The sequence below is a fragment of the Heloderma suspectum genome, chromosome 4 (assembly GCF_057233095.1).
Source record: "Heloderma suspectum isolate Gila_16-S chromosome 4, 16-S_ref, whole genome shotgun sequence".
Lineage (NCBI taxonomy): Eukaryota > Metazoa > Chordata > Lepidosauria > Squamata > Helodermatidae > Heloderma > Heloderma suspectum.
Genome location: NC_139461.1, coordinates 262605948 through 262620753, shown reverse-complemented (window position 1 = coordinate 262620753; position 14806 = coordinate 262605948). Strand labels below are relative to the sequence as shown.

Below are 14806 nucleotides of genomic sequence, written 5' to 3'. Positions count from 1 at the left end.
ATCCACTATAAAAAAAAAGGTCCAAATAATGGGATTCAGAGTTGACTCATTTAAACATATGAAGTGGCTTTATCCTGAGTCACACCATTTTTCCATCCAGCCCAGCACTGTCTACTCTTCTGCATGCAAGGCATGTGGCCCTCCCCAGATGTGTTGACTGATTTGGGAGGAACTCGCATCCAAAATAGCCAAAGGGTGCTCAACCTTATTTCTGCCCAGAGCTTCCTACTCCATGGTCTATGCCCCCAACCGAACTCTTCATACCAGAAGTGAGCTCTGCAAGATTAAAAATGCATACAGGGCAAGGGGCTATGGGGAGGTGAACAGCAGGCATGGGGAGGATTTGGCTCTCCCTTGCCCCAAATGCCCTTGGTGCTAAAAATCTGACACACTCACCACTTTGTACCTATTTGAATGGAGCAGAGCCAGGTTCAAACAAATGGAGGCACCTCATCCCAGTGAGCAGGGGTGGCCCAAGACATGTTGCTGCCTGAGGTGAAGGACAAGATGGTGCCCCCTCCCATTCCATGTACAAAAGTCAACTGGACTGGAAGTTGGGCCTTCTTTCAACATTGGTGTCCTCCAATCCACCTGAAAGCAGCTGGCCAACTGAAGAAGCACACAGCAGGTCGCATGACCCACAGCTCTCTCTTCCACCACTGTGCTGGCCAACTGAAGAAGCACACAGCAGGTCGCATGACCCACAGCTCTCTCTTCCACCACTGTGCTGCTGCCTCCCAACATCTGCTGCCTGAAGCAACTGCTTCACTCTGCCTAATGGTAGGCTGGCCCTTCCAGGGAGAAAGTACATGGTTTGCCTGCAGAAGGTCCTAGGTTTGATCCCCAGGTTCAGTTAACAGGATCCTAGATAGCAGGGCTTGGACATACCTCTGCCTGATACCATGAAGAGCTGCTGCCAGTCTGAAGTTAGATAGGCCAACAGTCTGGGGGAGAAATAGCATCTTTGGAAAGCAATTCATGAGTGGTGACAGGGACCCACAACCCAACAGGGTGCTCTGCTGACCACCAGAGCCTCTGGCCCTCTTCCTCCTCGTTGCTGTTCCTGCCTGCTTTCCTGTCCTCTCCAAGCATACAAGCAGTAGAAAGAGCAAACAGAAGGATCAGCGAGCACAGCTTGCCTTGCCCCCTCCTTCTGGGCAGTGGTGTAGACCAGGTCCTAAGGGAGAGGGCAAGCAAATGGGCAGTAGTGACGGTGGCAAGCAGAGTGGATCACTCATGGGATCCCTAAAATCTGGAGCCAAAGCAAGAGCGCTTGTCAACAGAAAAATGGTGTCGGGGGGGGGGGTTAAGCCTTCATCTCTGCACACCACAGCTCTGATCCAGATTGGACAGGTCCCATGGGTGCTGTCCAAAAGACAGTTTCAAGAAAGACAGAAAGAGAATCCAAAGCACAAGATTCAAAGGTGTGTTTAACTACATCTCATTTGATCTTGAGATTTTGTCAGGCATTACCTACACACTTCCAAGTTGGTCTTATGTAAGAACATGAGAAGAGCCTTGCTGGATCAGATCAAAGGCTCATCTAATCTTGCATTCTGTTTCCACAATGGCCAGCCAGATGCCCCAATGGGGAGCCCACAAGCAGGACATGAGTGCAGCACCACCTTCGCCCTCATATTCCCAGCAACTGAAATACAGAGGTATGGCACTTCTGATACTGGAAGTAACATATAGCTATCATAACTAAGAACATAAGAAGAGCCCTGCTGGATCAGATCAAGGGTCCGTCTAGTTCAGCATTCTGTCCACGCAGTGGCCAACCAGCTGTAGACTGGGAACCCACAAGCAGGGCATGAGCACAACAGCACCCTCCCACCCAGGTTCCTCAGCAACTGGCGTACATAGGCTCACTGCCTCTGGTACTGGAGCACATAGCCATCATGACTAGTAGCCATTGATAGCCTTTCCCTCCAAGAATTTAAAAGAGACTAACCCCTTTTTAAAGCCATCCAAACTGGTGGCCATAACTACTTCCTGTGGTAGCGAATTCCATAGTTTAACTATGCACTGTGTGAAGAAGTACTTCCTTGTATCTGTCCAGAAGCTCCCACCAATCAGCTTCATAGGATGATGCTGGGTTCTAGTATTTTGAGAGAGGGAGAAAAATGTCTCCCTATCAATATTCTCCACAATATTCTCAAGCTAAACAATCCCAGCTGTCGTAAGTATCTCTCATAGGAGATGCGCCAGCCCCTTGATCATTTCAGTTGCCCTTTTCTGCACCTTTTCCAGCTCTATAATATCATTTGTTAGGTGTGGTGACCAGAACTGGACACAGTATTCCATGTGTGGTGGCACCATAGATTTGTATAGGGGCAGTATGATCTTGGTGGTTTTATTCTCAGTCCCTTTTCTAATTATGCCTAACATGGAGTTTGCCTTTTTTACAGCAGCTGCACACTGGGTTGACATCTTCATTGAGCTGTCCACCACAGCCCCAAGATCAAACCCCATTGAGAAGTCTAGGATGGATACCATCTGGGCCCGGTGATTTATTTGCTTTAAATTTATCAATAAGGTTGAGAACTTCATCCTTTGTTACCACTATTTGCCTCAGTTCCTCAGACTCCCTTCCTGAACACATCAGTTCAGGCACAGGTATCTTCTGCAGTGAAGACAGATGAAAAGAATTCATTCAGCTTCTCTTCAATCTCCTTGTCCTCCTTCAGTACCCCTTAAACTCCATTGTCATGAATTCTTTACTGTCGGCCTTGATGTTGTTAGTGATATGCTCTTCAAAATGCTTTTTTGCATCTCTTATTGTCTTCTGGCATCGCCTTCGTGCAAGCTTCTGCTGCCTTTTGTTTTCCTCACTTGGGCAACACTTTCATTTTCTGAAAGAACCTCTCTTTTCTCTAATAGCTCCCTGAACACTGCTCATTAACCATGCTGATGACCACTTGGACTTGGTGCCACTTTTCCTAACCTGTGGTATACATTTTAGCTGGGCTTCTATTATTGTGGTTTTGAGTAATCTCCAAGCATGTTGAAGGGATTTAATCCTTTTGACTCCCCCTTTTAGCTTCCGTTTCACCAGTTCCCTCATTTTAGAGAAGTTTCCTCTTTTGAAGTCAAATGTGACTGTGTTGGACTTCCTGGGCAATTTTCCACTTAAATATATATTAACTCTGATAGCACTGTGATCACTGTATCCAATTGGTTCAACAACATTTACATCTCGTATTATGTCCTGAGTGACACCACTTAGGATTAAATCCAAGGTCGCCTCCCCTCTGGTCAGTTCCATGACCAAGTGTTCTAGGGCACAATCATTTAGGGCATCTAGAAATTTAACCTCTTTCTCGTGGCTGGAACATGCACTTATCCAAACAATGTGGGGGTAATGGAAGTCACCCATTATTGCAATACTTCCTTGTTTGGAGGCCTCCCTGATTTCATTTTCCATCTCAAGGTCACTCTGAGCATTCTGGTCTGAGGGATGATAGCATGTTCCTAGCACTAAATTAGTTTTGGAGCCTGGTATTGTCACCCACAGAGCTTCTGTGGAACAGCCTATCCATTTTAGGTATTCTAGCCTGCTCAACACTATGCCCTCTTTGACGTACAGGGCAACACCTCCCCCAGTACGCCCTTCCCTGTCCTTCCTATACAGTTTATATCCAGAGATGACCGTATTCCACTGGTTCTCTCCACTCCACCAGGTGTCTGTAATGCCCACTATATCCAGGTTTTCCTTTAAAATCAAGCACTCCAATTCTCCCATTTTGGCATGGAGGCTTCTAGCATTTGCATAGAAACACCTATACACGGTACCCTTCCCCAGATGCCTCTGTCATGTGCATCTTTTGCTATGGGACATTGGCCCCTTTGATTGGCCATTATGTTCTACCACGTGCTCCTGCCCTATTTCCTCCCCTTCTACATTTGGGCAATCAAAAACATTTTCATCTTCATCCCTTTGGGATGATTTAACCCAAACTGGATGCTTCCCAGCTCCTGTCAGCTTTCCCCAGGGTTTAGTTTAAAAGCTGCTCTGCCACCCTTTTTATGTTTAGCGCCAGCAGTCTGGTTCCATTTTGGTTCAAGTGGAGCCCGTCCCTCTTGTACAGGCCCAGTTTATCCCAAAACATTCCCCAGTGCCTAACAAATCTGAACCCCTCCTCCCGGAACCACCATCTCATCCATGCATTGAGACTCCTCAGCTTCGCCTGTCTAGCTGGCCCTGTACATGGAACAGGTAGCATTTCTGAGAAAGCCAACGTGGTGGTCCTGGATTTCAGCCTCCTACCTAGCAACCTAAATTTGGTTTCCAGGACCTCACAACTACATTTCCCCACATAGTTGGTACCAGCATGGACCACAACTACTGACTCCACCCCAGCGCTATCTACTAGGCTATCTAGATGGCGTATAATATCCACAACCTTCGCACCAGGCAGGCAATTCACCATGCGGTCTACACGCCTATCACAAACCCAGCTGTCAATGTGTCTAATGATCGAATCTCCCACTACCACAAGGCCCCCTCCCCCCAGAGACACATCCTCAGTGCAAGAGGATGTTTGTTCATCTTCTGAGAAATGGGCCCCTTCTAAGGGATCATTTCCCTCTTCCTCAGAATGACCCCTCCTTCCCCGAGACCTGTATTCTCCATGACAGCAGAGGAGCTGTCACCCTGGGTGTGGACACAGCTAATGAGTCCCTGAAGATCTCATCCACCAACTTCTCCAGGTCAGCAACCTTGGCCTCAAGGAAACACACTTGTTCCCTGAGAGCCAGGAGCTCATTACATGGAGCACACACCCACAACTTCAGTCCAGCAGGTAGATCATTGTACATGTGGCACTCAGTGCAATACACTGGATAGCCCCCTCCCCACTGCTGGCTTTCTACCTTCATAACTGGGGGGGGGTCCCTGGAAAATTTAGTTGTTTACTACGAGAAGGTGGGGAAATTATTTATAGTTATTTATTTACAGTTACTTACTGTGAGTATGGAGTAAGGAGGGGAGAGTTCACCCTGTTGCTAAACTCACACAGTTGCTTAACTCGCTTGTTTGCTGATGCTTTGTCACTGGAGCTGAGACGCTTCATCACTGGGGCTCCTCATGCTTGGAGAGCTGAACTAGTAGCCCTTGATAGCCTTATCCTACGTGACTTTGTCTAATCTTCTTTTAAAGCCATCTATGTTAGTGGCCATCATTACATTTCGTGGTAGCAAATTCCATAGTTTCACTATGTGCTGTGTGAAGAAGTATTTCCTTTTATCTGTCATGAATCTCTTAACAAGCAGCTTCATGGGATGACCCCACTGGGTTCCAGTATTATGAGAGAGGCAGAAAAACTTCTCTCTATCTACTTTCAAATGTCTTCACAATCTCAAGTGCTTGAAACTTCTTTCTTCATTTACAGCATGGGTGGGCAACCCTTTTCAGTCAAAGGCTGCATTCCCTTGTGGGTAATCTGTTGGGAGCTATCTGTTGACAGTGGGCAGGGCCAAAGGCAGTGGTAGTCAGAGCCCAAAGTGGGTGAGTCACCCTTTTTCTCTTTCTATTTCTGCCACCAGCACCCCCTTTTTTCTCTTTCTCTTTCTCTCCCTCTCCCGCTCTTCCTTCCCATACTGTGGGCTGCCAGAGAAAGGACAGATCACTCTCCCCAGAAGTCTGAAGTTATCATGCACACAGAACTTTTTAAATTAGGCTAGGGGCTGCATGTGGCACTCGGGCCAAAGGTTGCCTACCTCTGTTTGACAGGAAAGGAGAGATGCTCAGGCTGCTGGATTTGTGATCCAGTACCTATCTCCGGGTTTGTGTGACGCCATCATAGAACTATGACATTCACACAGCCTTTGAATGCCTTCAGCAACAGAACCAAGAAGTCAGAATTTTTTGATGGAATCATAGCCCATGAGGTAAAAAATGGAATAGGAGAAGTCCTGTGGGGAACCCTGCAGTTTAAAAGGATTTTATATTCAGATCGAGACAAAATTCCATTTTTAAACATAAATCTGACGATACACATCCAGAATTTTCCTAAGTTCTCTTAAGAAAATGTTTTGGCTCCAGTCCTCATAATGAAAACGGGAAGCCCAAACTAGAGTGAAGAAGGCTCACAAGGCCAGTCAGTCAGTTGGTTATTTGCTTAAAACCAACAGGTGCTTATTTGCTTAAAAGATCTGCACAAAACTGTTTAAGTCCCAACTGCCAATAGAAAATATCAAAGATGACAAAACAATATTCCCTTATATAAGATGATCACCCAACATGATGCAGCGAAAGACAGGACATACCTTGTGCAGATTTTTTCAGCAGCTACTGCAAATATCATGGTCATATAAGAGACATATTTGTCTTCATCAGCTAACAAAAAAAAACAGATCATCAGAGCCAGACGGCCAAACATCACTGCTGATCAGCCCCATAAGGAATCTTTCCCTGGGAGCTTTACATAACAGACATGCCCAAAGCACAATGAACTATATGTTCTATGTTTTGACTACAGACATTAATACATTGTTCTAGTGGTATATCTACCATCTACTGTCAACAGTGTCTGGAACCACCCTGCTCAGAGAATGGAAAGTTCCGATAAATAACATTGCGGGACAGTTTCAGGTCTCTCAACAGATCCCCTGTTGTTATTAAACACTCCCTCCCTTAGCAAAGGGGTGGGGAACATTTTTTTCTATGAAGGGCCACATTCCCTCGGGGGTAATCTGTCAGGGCCCACATGCTGGCTGTGGGTGAGTCAAAAGCCAGTGGTGGACAGTGCCAGAGCCAAACTTGAGTGGGGCTACTCTTTTTTGCTTTCTCGTTCTGCCACTCCTTCCCGCAGTGGAGGCTGGAGGCTCTGATGTCAGTGGGGCGGTGCATCCACTCCAGGTTTCAGTCAGAACTGGTTCTGACTGAAACCTGGAGCGGATTCACCGGCCCACTGACATCGGAGCCACCAGCCCCCACTGCCTTCTCTCTCCCTCTCTGACACCCTTTCTCTCTTTCTGCCACCCTAGGGCTATAGATTTCCCAACCCTACCTTAGCACCATTGCCTGAAATCAATTTGGGTTGGTTTTAAGTTGCACAAAAGTTATCGGAAGATCTAAGCACAGCATTTGTCACATATGCTGTAGTTAGTTCCCTTCTCCTCACCACCCAATCCATGGTATTAATACACCAGCAGCATCTATGCTGAAATGGTAAAGGAAGGTAGTACATATGTATAGGGACAAAGCCAGCCAGCACAGACTCCTCATGGCCAGGTATTACAGTTTGCGCCCAGGTGCCAAACAACCCACTATGAGAGCATCCTCTTCTTAAGCATCCATCCACTCAAAGAGAAGATGGGGGAATTTCTAGCTGCAAATTACAAGGCAGCTCGTGTTTCATTAAAAGCATTTGGGGAGTGGGCAACCCAATGTATGAACTTCCAACCTTCCAGGAATTTCCCTTGGAACTGCCTGCTTCAGATCATGCTGCAGTATCTATCTAGCACGCCCAAGGGGCATTGTTGACTTTGTCCCTCCTATGTCATCTGTTAACATGGGGTGGGGGTTCAGAAGTGGGAGCTGTCACTCTGGGATTCACAGTGACACCACAAGGCTTTCGCTGATGCCCAAATTGCTTTTGCTTGAGACAAGCCTGGCTTTGTGCCAGGCAGGGCCCTTCAGGGGATTTCCAGCCCTACAGGATGACAGTTTTGTTGCCACTACCAGAATAGTGATTCCAGACTGCAGTAATTCGGAGTACACCAGCATGTTCTCCCACCCCACACAAATCAGTAAATCAGCTTTGAAATTGTGCCATCATTTCACCACTGAGTTCTTGTGGTTATTCTGAAGTTCTCTCCTTCCTAGAAAGGAATGTAAAACGGCACGTAACATTCTCTATTGTCTTGTGACCTATAAACTCCTCCATAAAGGCAGTCTCAAGAATTTGCAACCCTGCCTTTTGCATGTGAGTGTGTGTGTTCTATGCCAAGCCACTGGAGGGCTCCAACAAGAGCAAGCAGCATGTCTTCTGAATGAGCTACAAATCACCTCCGAAGTTTGTTTTGGGACCTATGTACATGTTGCACTCAAATGCATGTAATAAAGCCTGAAGGCTTGTTTTTCAGTTAAAATCAGCATTACCAGGGTGTGATTTGGGGTGGAGAAGTGCCCTAACCCCGGCACCGGCTTGTCTGGCAAAAGGGGGGGGGCCGTTGCCAGCAGGTGGGGTGAGAAGAGGTGGCTGCTACCTATTGGGTGCCCCCCCATGGCACCACCAGGCAGGGGAGGGGTCGGCAGATCCCTCTTAAGCTCTGCGCCCCCTCTCGCCTTCCCACCCTCCCTTAAGCAGTGTGGGTTTATACCGGTTGCCCTTTGGGGAGCCATGTAGGAATTTTTGGCTCACTGTTCAATTGGCCTTTTACTGTGTAAAAGTAGTCTTTTTGCCTACTTCACACTGTTACTGGGGCTAGGGTGTATCCAGTAGGCAAATACAGTCCAATCTCTCATAGGTCACTTTTCAGGTTGTGGCTAGGATGGGCAAAGCAGAAAGAGATTAGGGATGGTGTGCATGCAGAGGCACCTTATGATGACAGGTGATGCCTGAGGCCCCCCGAATGGGTTGTGCAGCTCGGCGGGGGGATAAGCGTTGCCTGGGAGACCAACCCTCCTCACTCACCCAGGTGTTTTGCGGCACCAGGAGGAAGTGACAGGGGAAAATCTACCTCCCCCACAAGGGGTGGCGAGATTGACGCCACCCGTCCGGCTGGGTGTGTTTTCTCCCAAGAAGTGCCAGCTAGTTGCTGGCACAGTCAGCTGCCCATCCTAGGTACCCCTTTGCAGATATATTTTCAATAAATGTGGCCCAATTTTCAACCCAAGCCTTGTTGTTTGACTCTTCTTTGACCCATCTCTGCTCGCAAGTGTGAACGGGAGACCAGAAGGGGTGCTTAATTCTTTCTTGATGTGTTTCCACTCCTAATCACCATCTCCTAATCTAATCTCTCTCACACACACACACTCACACACACAGTTCCAGATGTGTTTGCCCCAGAAATGTATCTGGAACCCAGGCAGGGTGAAAGCAGCTAGGGTAATTCAGACCAGGAAACAGCTGGCAGGCAAAGGATTAGGCATATCCCAGCTCTCCCCACCCTTGCTACTTTTCCATTTAAAATAGCACTTGCATACAATGTATAGGTCACTTCTATCTCTTCTACGTCCATAGGACAGGACTAAGAGTGCAAAGCACAATCCTTTGTTTCCTCTGTTTCTCCTTCATTATCCCCTTCCACCCCTTTACGTATGGATTACATCGGGGGTGGGCAATTTGTGGCCTTCCAGATGTTGTTGAACTTCAACTCCCATCAGCCCTATCTAGCATAGCCAATGGTGGGGGGTGATGGGGATTGCAGTCCAACAATATCTGCAGGACCACACGTTCCCCATCCCTGGATTAGATATTGTGCTATAGTGTATGAATGAGAAAACTTGTCATGCAAAGGCTAACATGCATGTAGATAGGCATTCACTGAACATTTGGCTAACCCAGGCAGAATCTACACTTGGAATTCCTGTCATTTTAAAATAGTGGTCATAACTGTTGGGGCACATGACGTTCCTTATATACCATTATAGTTTCATTCGCATTTTCTAACCTTACTGATCTAGCGATATATCTTCTATTTCACCACTGTCATAACGTAATATATTATCTGGTGTGTTTTACCTTTGCATTCTCGTTCTCTGTGTTTAGGGTTTCTTTTCTCTGCCATTATGTGGGGCAGCCAATAGCAGCAGGGTGGGCATGAGTGACTGCTGTTGATGGCTCTACCACTAGGGATTTTGTTAAATCCCTTCCTTCTGCCCTCCATAGGGATATTAGGTTTGTATTTAATCCGGTCCAGGTTTTCAGAAATGGTGAGTTTACCCATCTCTACCTTGAAGTTGCCCATCAACAGTTAGCATCTGGACAGTAGACTGGTCAATCTTCCCCACTCTTGTGAGATGTATTGCATTTCTATTTAATTTACAGTTATTATTTCTAAAGTTGAACTTTTAAGTATTTATTTGCATATGCAAATGTTATGCAAATTGGTGTCCTCTTTTGTCCACTGTTTTGGTGATGTAATTCCTCTTTTTTGGCAATGCATAAGTGGTCACCCTACTTCCTTCATCCCTCAGCACTGGCCAGGCTGGTTGGAGCTGATGGGAATTGGAGTCAAACAAGATCTGGAGGACCACGCATTCCCCAGACCTGCCATATACCCTTACCTGAATCTACAAACAGATCATAGGCCTGCTCTTGTAAACTGGGCCTGTTGTTGTAAAGGATTGTGCTAACTCTGTTCAGTTTGGATGGTTATTAAAGTCCTGAACTGGGGGTTGCAAAGCTAGGAGAGAAAGGAGTGTATGCAAAGGTCCACTAGGCCACTTTGTAGTCAAGCGTGCTGGTTGGAGAGTGAGGCTGGATTTAGCAACAGCAACACATTCCCTGCCAATATTTCAGTCCCTGATTATCTTCCATAGGTGCATAAAACAAACATCAGTGTCAGGGCTGTAGACAGATCTAGCCAATCTTTGAGCTGTTACCCAACAAAAAGAAATGAGTGAGGGCCAGTTAGGTGATTTGAAAAGAGAGTCAAAGCAAGAGCCAAAGCCTTCCACATGATTGCCTGGAATTTGAGATGAATCTGCAATTCCAAGAAAATCGCTCACTTGAGATGGGAAATCAGACTTTTGAGATCGTTTCTACTTTAGCCGTCACTTTGCAGAATGGGAAACCAGAAGAATTCTGTGCAATGGTGGGTCCCAGGTGCATATGAATACATGCTGTTTATAAAGAGAGCATGTTTTGTTTTTTCAATGTATGGACATGAATAAAAAACCTCATACTGAAGCAAAAGAGGATAGCATCACACCCAGGGAATATGGATCCCATCTATCAAAATGCATGGCATGGGGCCACCTCACTCGGCACATCAAGAGAACTAGGAAGATGTAAATGAGGACTCTTGTGATGGACACTTTGCACAAGCAAACACCCACCCTCCAGGAAAAATAAAAAGATATGACAGGCAGATAAAAAGCACTTGATTTCTCAGAACCTTTACAGCAGGGGACACTAACCTCTTTGGATCAGTGGACACATCTGGAATTTTTAGAGAGTGTCATGGTTGTTCACACAAAATGGCTGCAATAGGGATAGGGATTGCCCATTCATAAAATGGCTGCCATGGTGGGCATGGCCAGCACAAAACAGACATTTCCCAGAAAGCAACTGACAAAATTACAAGAAAAGTAACTTTCCTGAGAACCTAAATATAAAGCAGAGGTGGGAGCCGAGCTCCAAAGCACAACCACTCTTTTGAACCCAACTGAAGATGGCGCTGGAGGGAAGCACTTTGCTTTGCAGCATGCCAGCCTCCCAGTTAAAACTAATAATTTTCAAAATCTTAACAAATTAAATTAAAATCAGGAGAAGCAGGGAGACTGGCAGGCCCCAAGAGAGGTGTCCACAGGCACATTGGTGCCCACAGGCACCACATTGAAGACCTTGGTCTTACAGATACTCCAAACCCTAAAACCTATTAATAACTTCCACCCCTGTAACTGGGGCTAAAAGGACTATGCACCACAGATTAGCCCAGGAGGGGGCCACCACAGGGAGACAATGCCTCGACGTGTCACATCCATACACTTCCTCCCTCTCTCCCTAAAACTCCCTGTCCCAAGAAAAAAAGATGGTTGGGCAGACCATTCACATTCCCATGGCCACTTCCCCAGCAATTAGGGGAAACAGTGTGCTCACTTGACAACCCTCCTTCTGTCAACAGATAGATATAGTGTCCCCTACAAGGGGTCAACAGGGGTTAGTATGGGCTGGGCAGAAAAGGAGGCCTTGTTGGTCACAGATCCCCAAGGGCAGGTAAGTTCCTTCTGACCGTGCACTGGTGAAAGCAATAGGGGGCAGCCCCCAGTGTCATGTTCTGTGGTTACCTGAGGCTCACAGGGGAAGCCAACATCATCTGGCAGAGTCAGATAGGGCAAGAAGATCCAGTTGATATCAAACAGTCAGGTCAAGGTACACAAAGCTGAGTTAGGCATACAGAGTCCATTAAAGGTAAGTGCATCAGGCACCGTAGGCTAGGCAAAGGAACAAGCCTTCTTGTATAATGGGCAGCTATACTCAGGACCACAGATAGTTCAGAGTGAGCTTTAATGGCTGGAGCTCTCTCCTACTAGAAACATAGGAGGATGTTGTTTCAGGGGGTCGCTAAAGCCAACTGAAGCCTTGTGTAGCTGACAAAAACTATGTAGGGCAGAGGAGCTGACTGGGTTGTTAAAGGAGCCTCACCTGATTTCACAGCCTGAGACTTTTGTGAGGCTAGAAAGATGGTGATTCTGCTGGGGACTCATCATCTGAGCCAGAGGAAGATGGCAAGGCTGTGTCTTCTAACTGAGAGGACCCTAAATACAGCACTGACTGGCCTATCCCCAAGGAAGTAGCCTGTGCCTTGTCCTCATAAGAATTATCTGCTGCACACTGGAAGGGCTGGGTGTCATGACACCCAAGAAGTTCTGGAAATTGGCCTCTAGCCTGCTCAAAGTTCCCCATTCCTGACCTAAGAGCACGTTATTGCCATTTCTCCCTTTTACTGACTCACCAATTCCCCATGGAGCACCTAGTCACTGGACCTATTTCTTGCAGCTGCTACCCATTTTTCATCGGCATCCCTACCTTTCTCTGATCTCCCCACAAACAAGGAGGCAGCCATTCAACACGTGGAGAGTTCCCATGTCATGCAAGCCATGAAAGAGGCCCCCAGCAACAGTGATCAGCGGAAAGCCAGCTGATCCGGTGCTGTGGTTGCCACCCTTTTGTTTGTGTCTATCCAAAGCAAATGACAAACAAAAATGTAATAAGTGTAGCTCTGTCTTCCTTTAAACTGCTTAAAACCAGTTCAGCATGTTTGCCAAGCAGTCCAACACACAAGGGAGCCCGTCCTTCAGACTATGCAAATAACCAAATCAATTGCAGTTTCCAGTTAAGTATGTTTATTAAAGAACCAAGCAGACAGAAGTTCAGAAATAGTGAGTTACTTTTAAAATGAAATGAAACATCAAACTACCTCACTAAACCTTACTTGCCAAGTATCAGATCCTAAGAGTAATTCCTCAAAAAGCAGCCTTCGTGTGTGGGGAAGGATGAGGACTACCTGGGCTTTGAGCCTGGCTTCACTCTTTGCCAGCCAGTTGGACACAAAGGAAAAATTTCTTTTACTATCAAAGGTTTTCCCCTTGGGAATGGGGACTGGGCATCTCCCGGGAAGGAAATTCAAACTGACCAATCAATAGCCTGGAAGGACTTCATCCTTCAGGGGATTTCTCTAGTACCTACTTAGTAGAAGGCTGAAGGCTGAGTCAGCCTGGAAGGAGTATGCAAATAGAGATGTTGGGGTCTACCTGCAACCTGGTTATGGCTGGCTATGCCTGGCATGTTCTTTGTTCAAAGATACTTCCAGAAAAGGGGGAAGATTAGAAGAAGGTTCACTTTTTCACCAAGGGTGCAAAAAAGAAATGGCAGAAATGAAGGGAATTAGTTTCAGGGAAGGGGAAATGGTTGGCATAATGCCTATGATCACACTGCCGCAGCTCTGCACTAGCATGTCATGCTGCCTGCTGTAGCATTCAGCTGCAGCATCCATTCTTCCTTGTAAATGTATCGCCCTATGCTTCTTGCTTGTAAAATGCTGGGTCTTCTCACAGACAGAAATACAATGGAGTTTGTCCATCTAGAGATATTGGGCCATATCCAATGGGGCCACTCTGCCTCAGCTGGTGCTGTGGTACTCACAGGACCCACCACTTGCTCAACGAGGCTTTTTGTGCTTCTAAAAATAACCACAGAAACACAGGTCAGCAGAGCTCCCTTTTGTGAGATCTGCTGCCCTGCCCTATTCCATTTCTGCTCATTTGGGGTTATTATTAGAAGCATCAATGCCCTGTTTCACATAGAATACTGCCCATTGTTTCCACACCAGAACTTGAACGTTTCTCCGGGGGCACCTGTGCAGGGCTGGCTATACCATTGCTTCTTGCATGAGCAGGCAGAGTGAGTTGGCTGCCTCAGGCAGTTGACCTTGGGTTTCATGAAAAAGCAGCAAATTTTTAGATATTTAATTTATTAGAGAGCAATCCTATGGTCCCTGGGCAAACATCCCAGGCACCATAGGATGGTTAAGATTACCCTCTCTGAGGTCAGAGACAGTGCTCCAGCCTCAGAAAGGGGAGTCAGAGATACGAACCCCAACCCCTTGCAGCCAGCATGGAGGGATCTGCACCAGCTACCTCTCCGAGGTCAGAAAGTCAGCCTCAGAGAGGGCAGAAAGGGGGTGTTCTGGTGGGTGGGGAAAGGGAGGAGACTGCAGAGGCCAGGATATGATTTATCCTGAGCTTCCTCCAGCCTCCTTCTCTCCCCCTCCAAAGCACCCTCACTAGTAGACAGGGACATTGTGGCATGGCTCTGGGTATTGCGACTTTGTTTCCACAGCTTTTGTTATGCTATCAACTAGCTGCTGCTAGCTGAGCATAGGATTGTGACTGCATCATGCCTGGTGTTTGTGCCAATGGCCCAGCATCTGAAGATTGCCCAGTGGCACTGAGCAGCCTCTATTGAGGTCTAGCTGCCCCTGAGAGGTTTGGAGGGGTGGGGGGCTACTCCATGCCCCCTGCTTCTGCTTACAGCAACCTTAAGGGGAGAACATCTCCCATTAGCCATTCGGCTTCCCTCTTTCCACTGTCCATGTCCTCCTGCTGCTGATCCTGCTGCAACCACCACTT

The 14806-nt window shown here is 46.9% G+C and overlaps 1 long non-coding RNA gene across 1 annotated transcript in view; it reads right to left on the bottom strand.

Annotated features, from left to right (window-relative positions):
• The window catches only part of LOC146348606 (uncharacterized), a 32328-nt gene extending 19544 nt beyond the window's left edge, over window positions 1-12784 (bottom strand). The window contains exon 1 of the long non-coding RNA XR_014790677.1: window positions 12705-12784. This is a non-coding gene — a long non-coding RNA (uncharacterized LOC146348606). The remainder of the gene's footprint in view (window positions 1-12704) is intronic.
• Between the last annotated feature and the right edge of the window lie 2022 nt (window positions 12785-14806).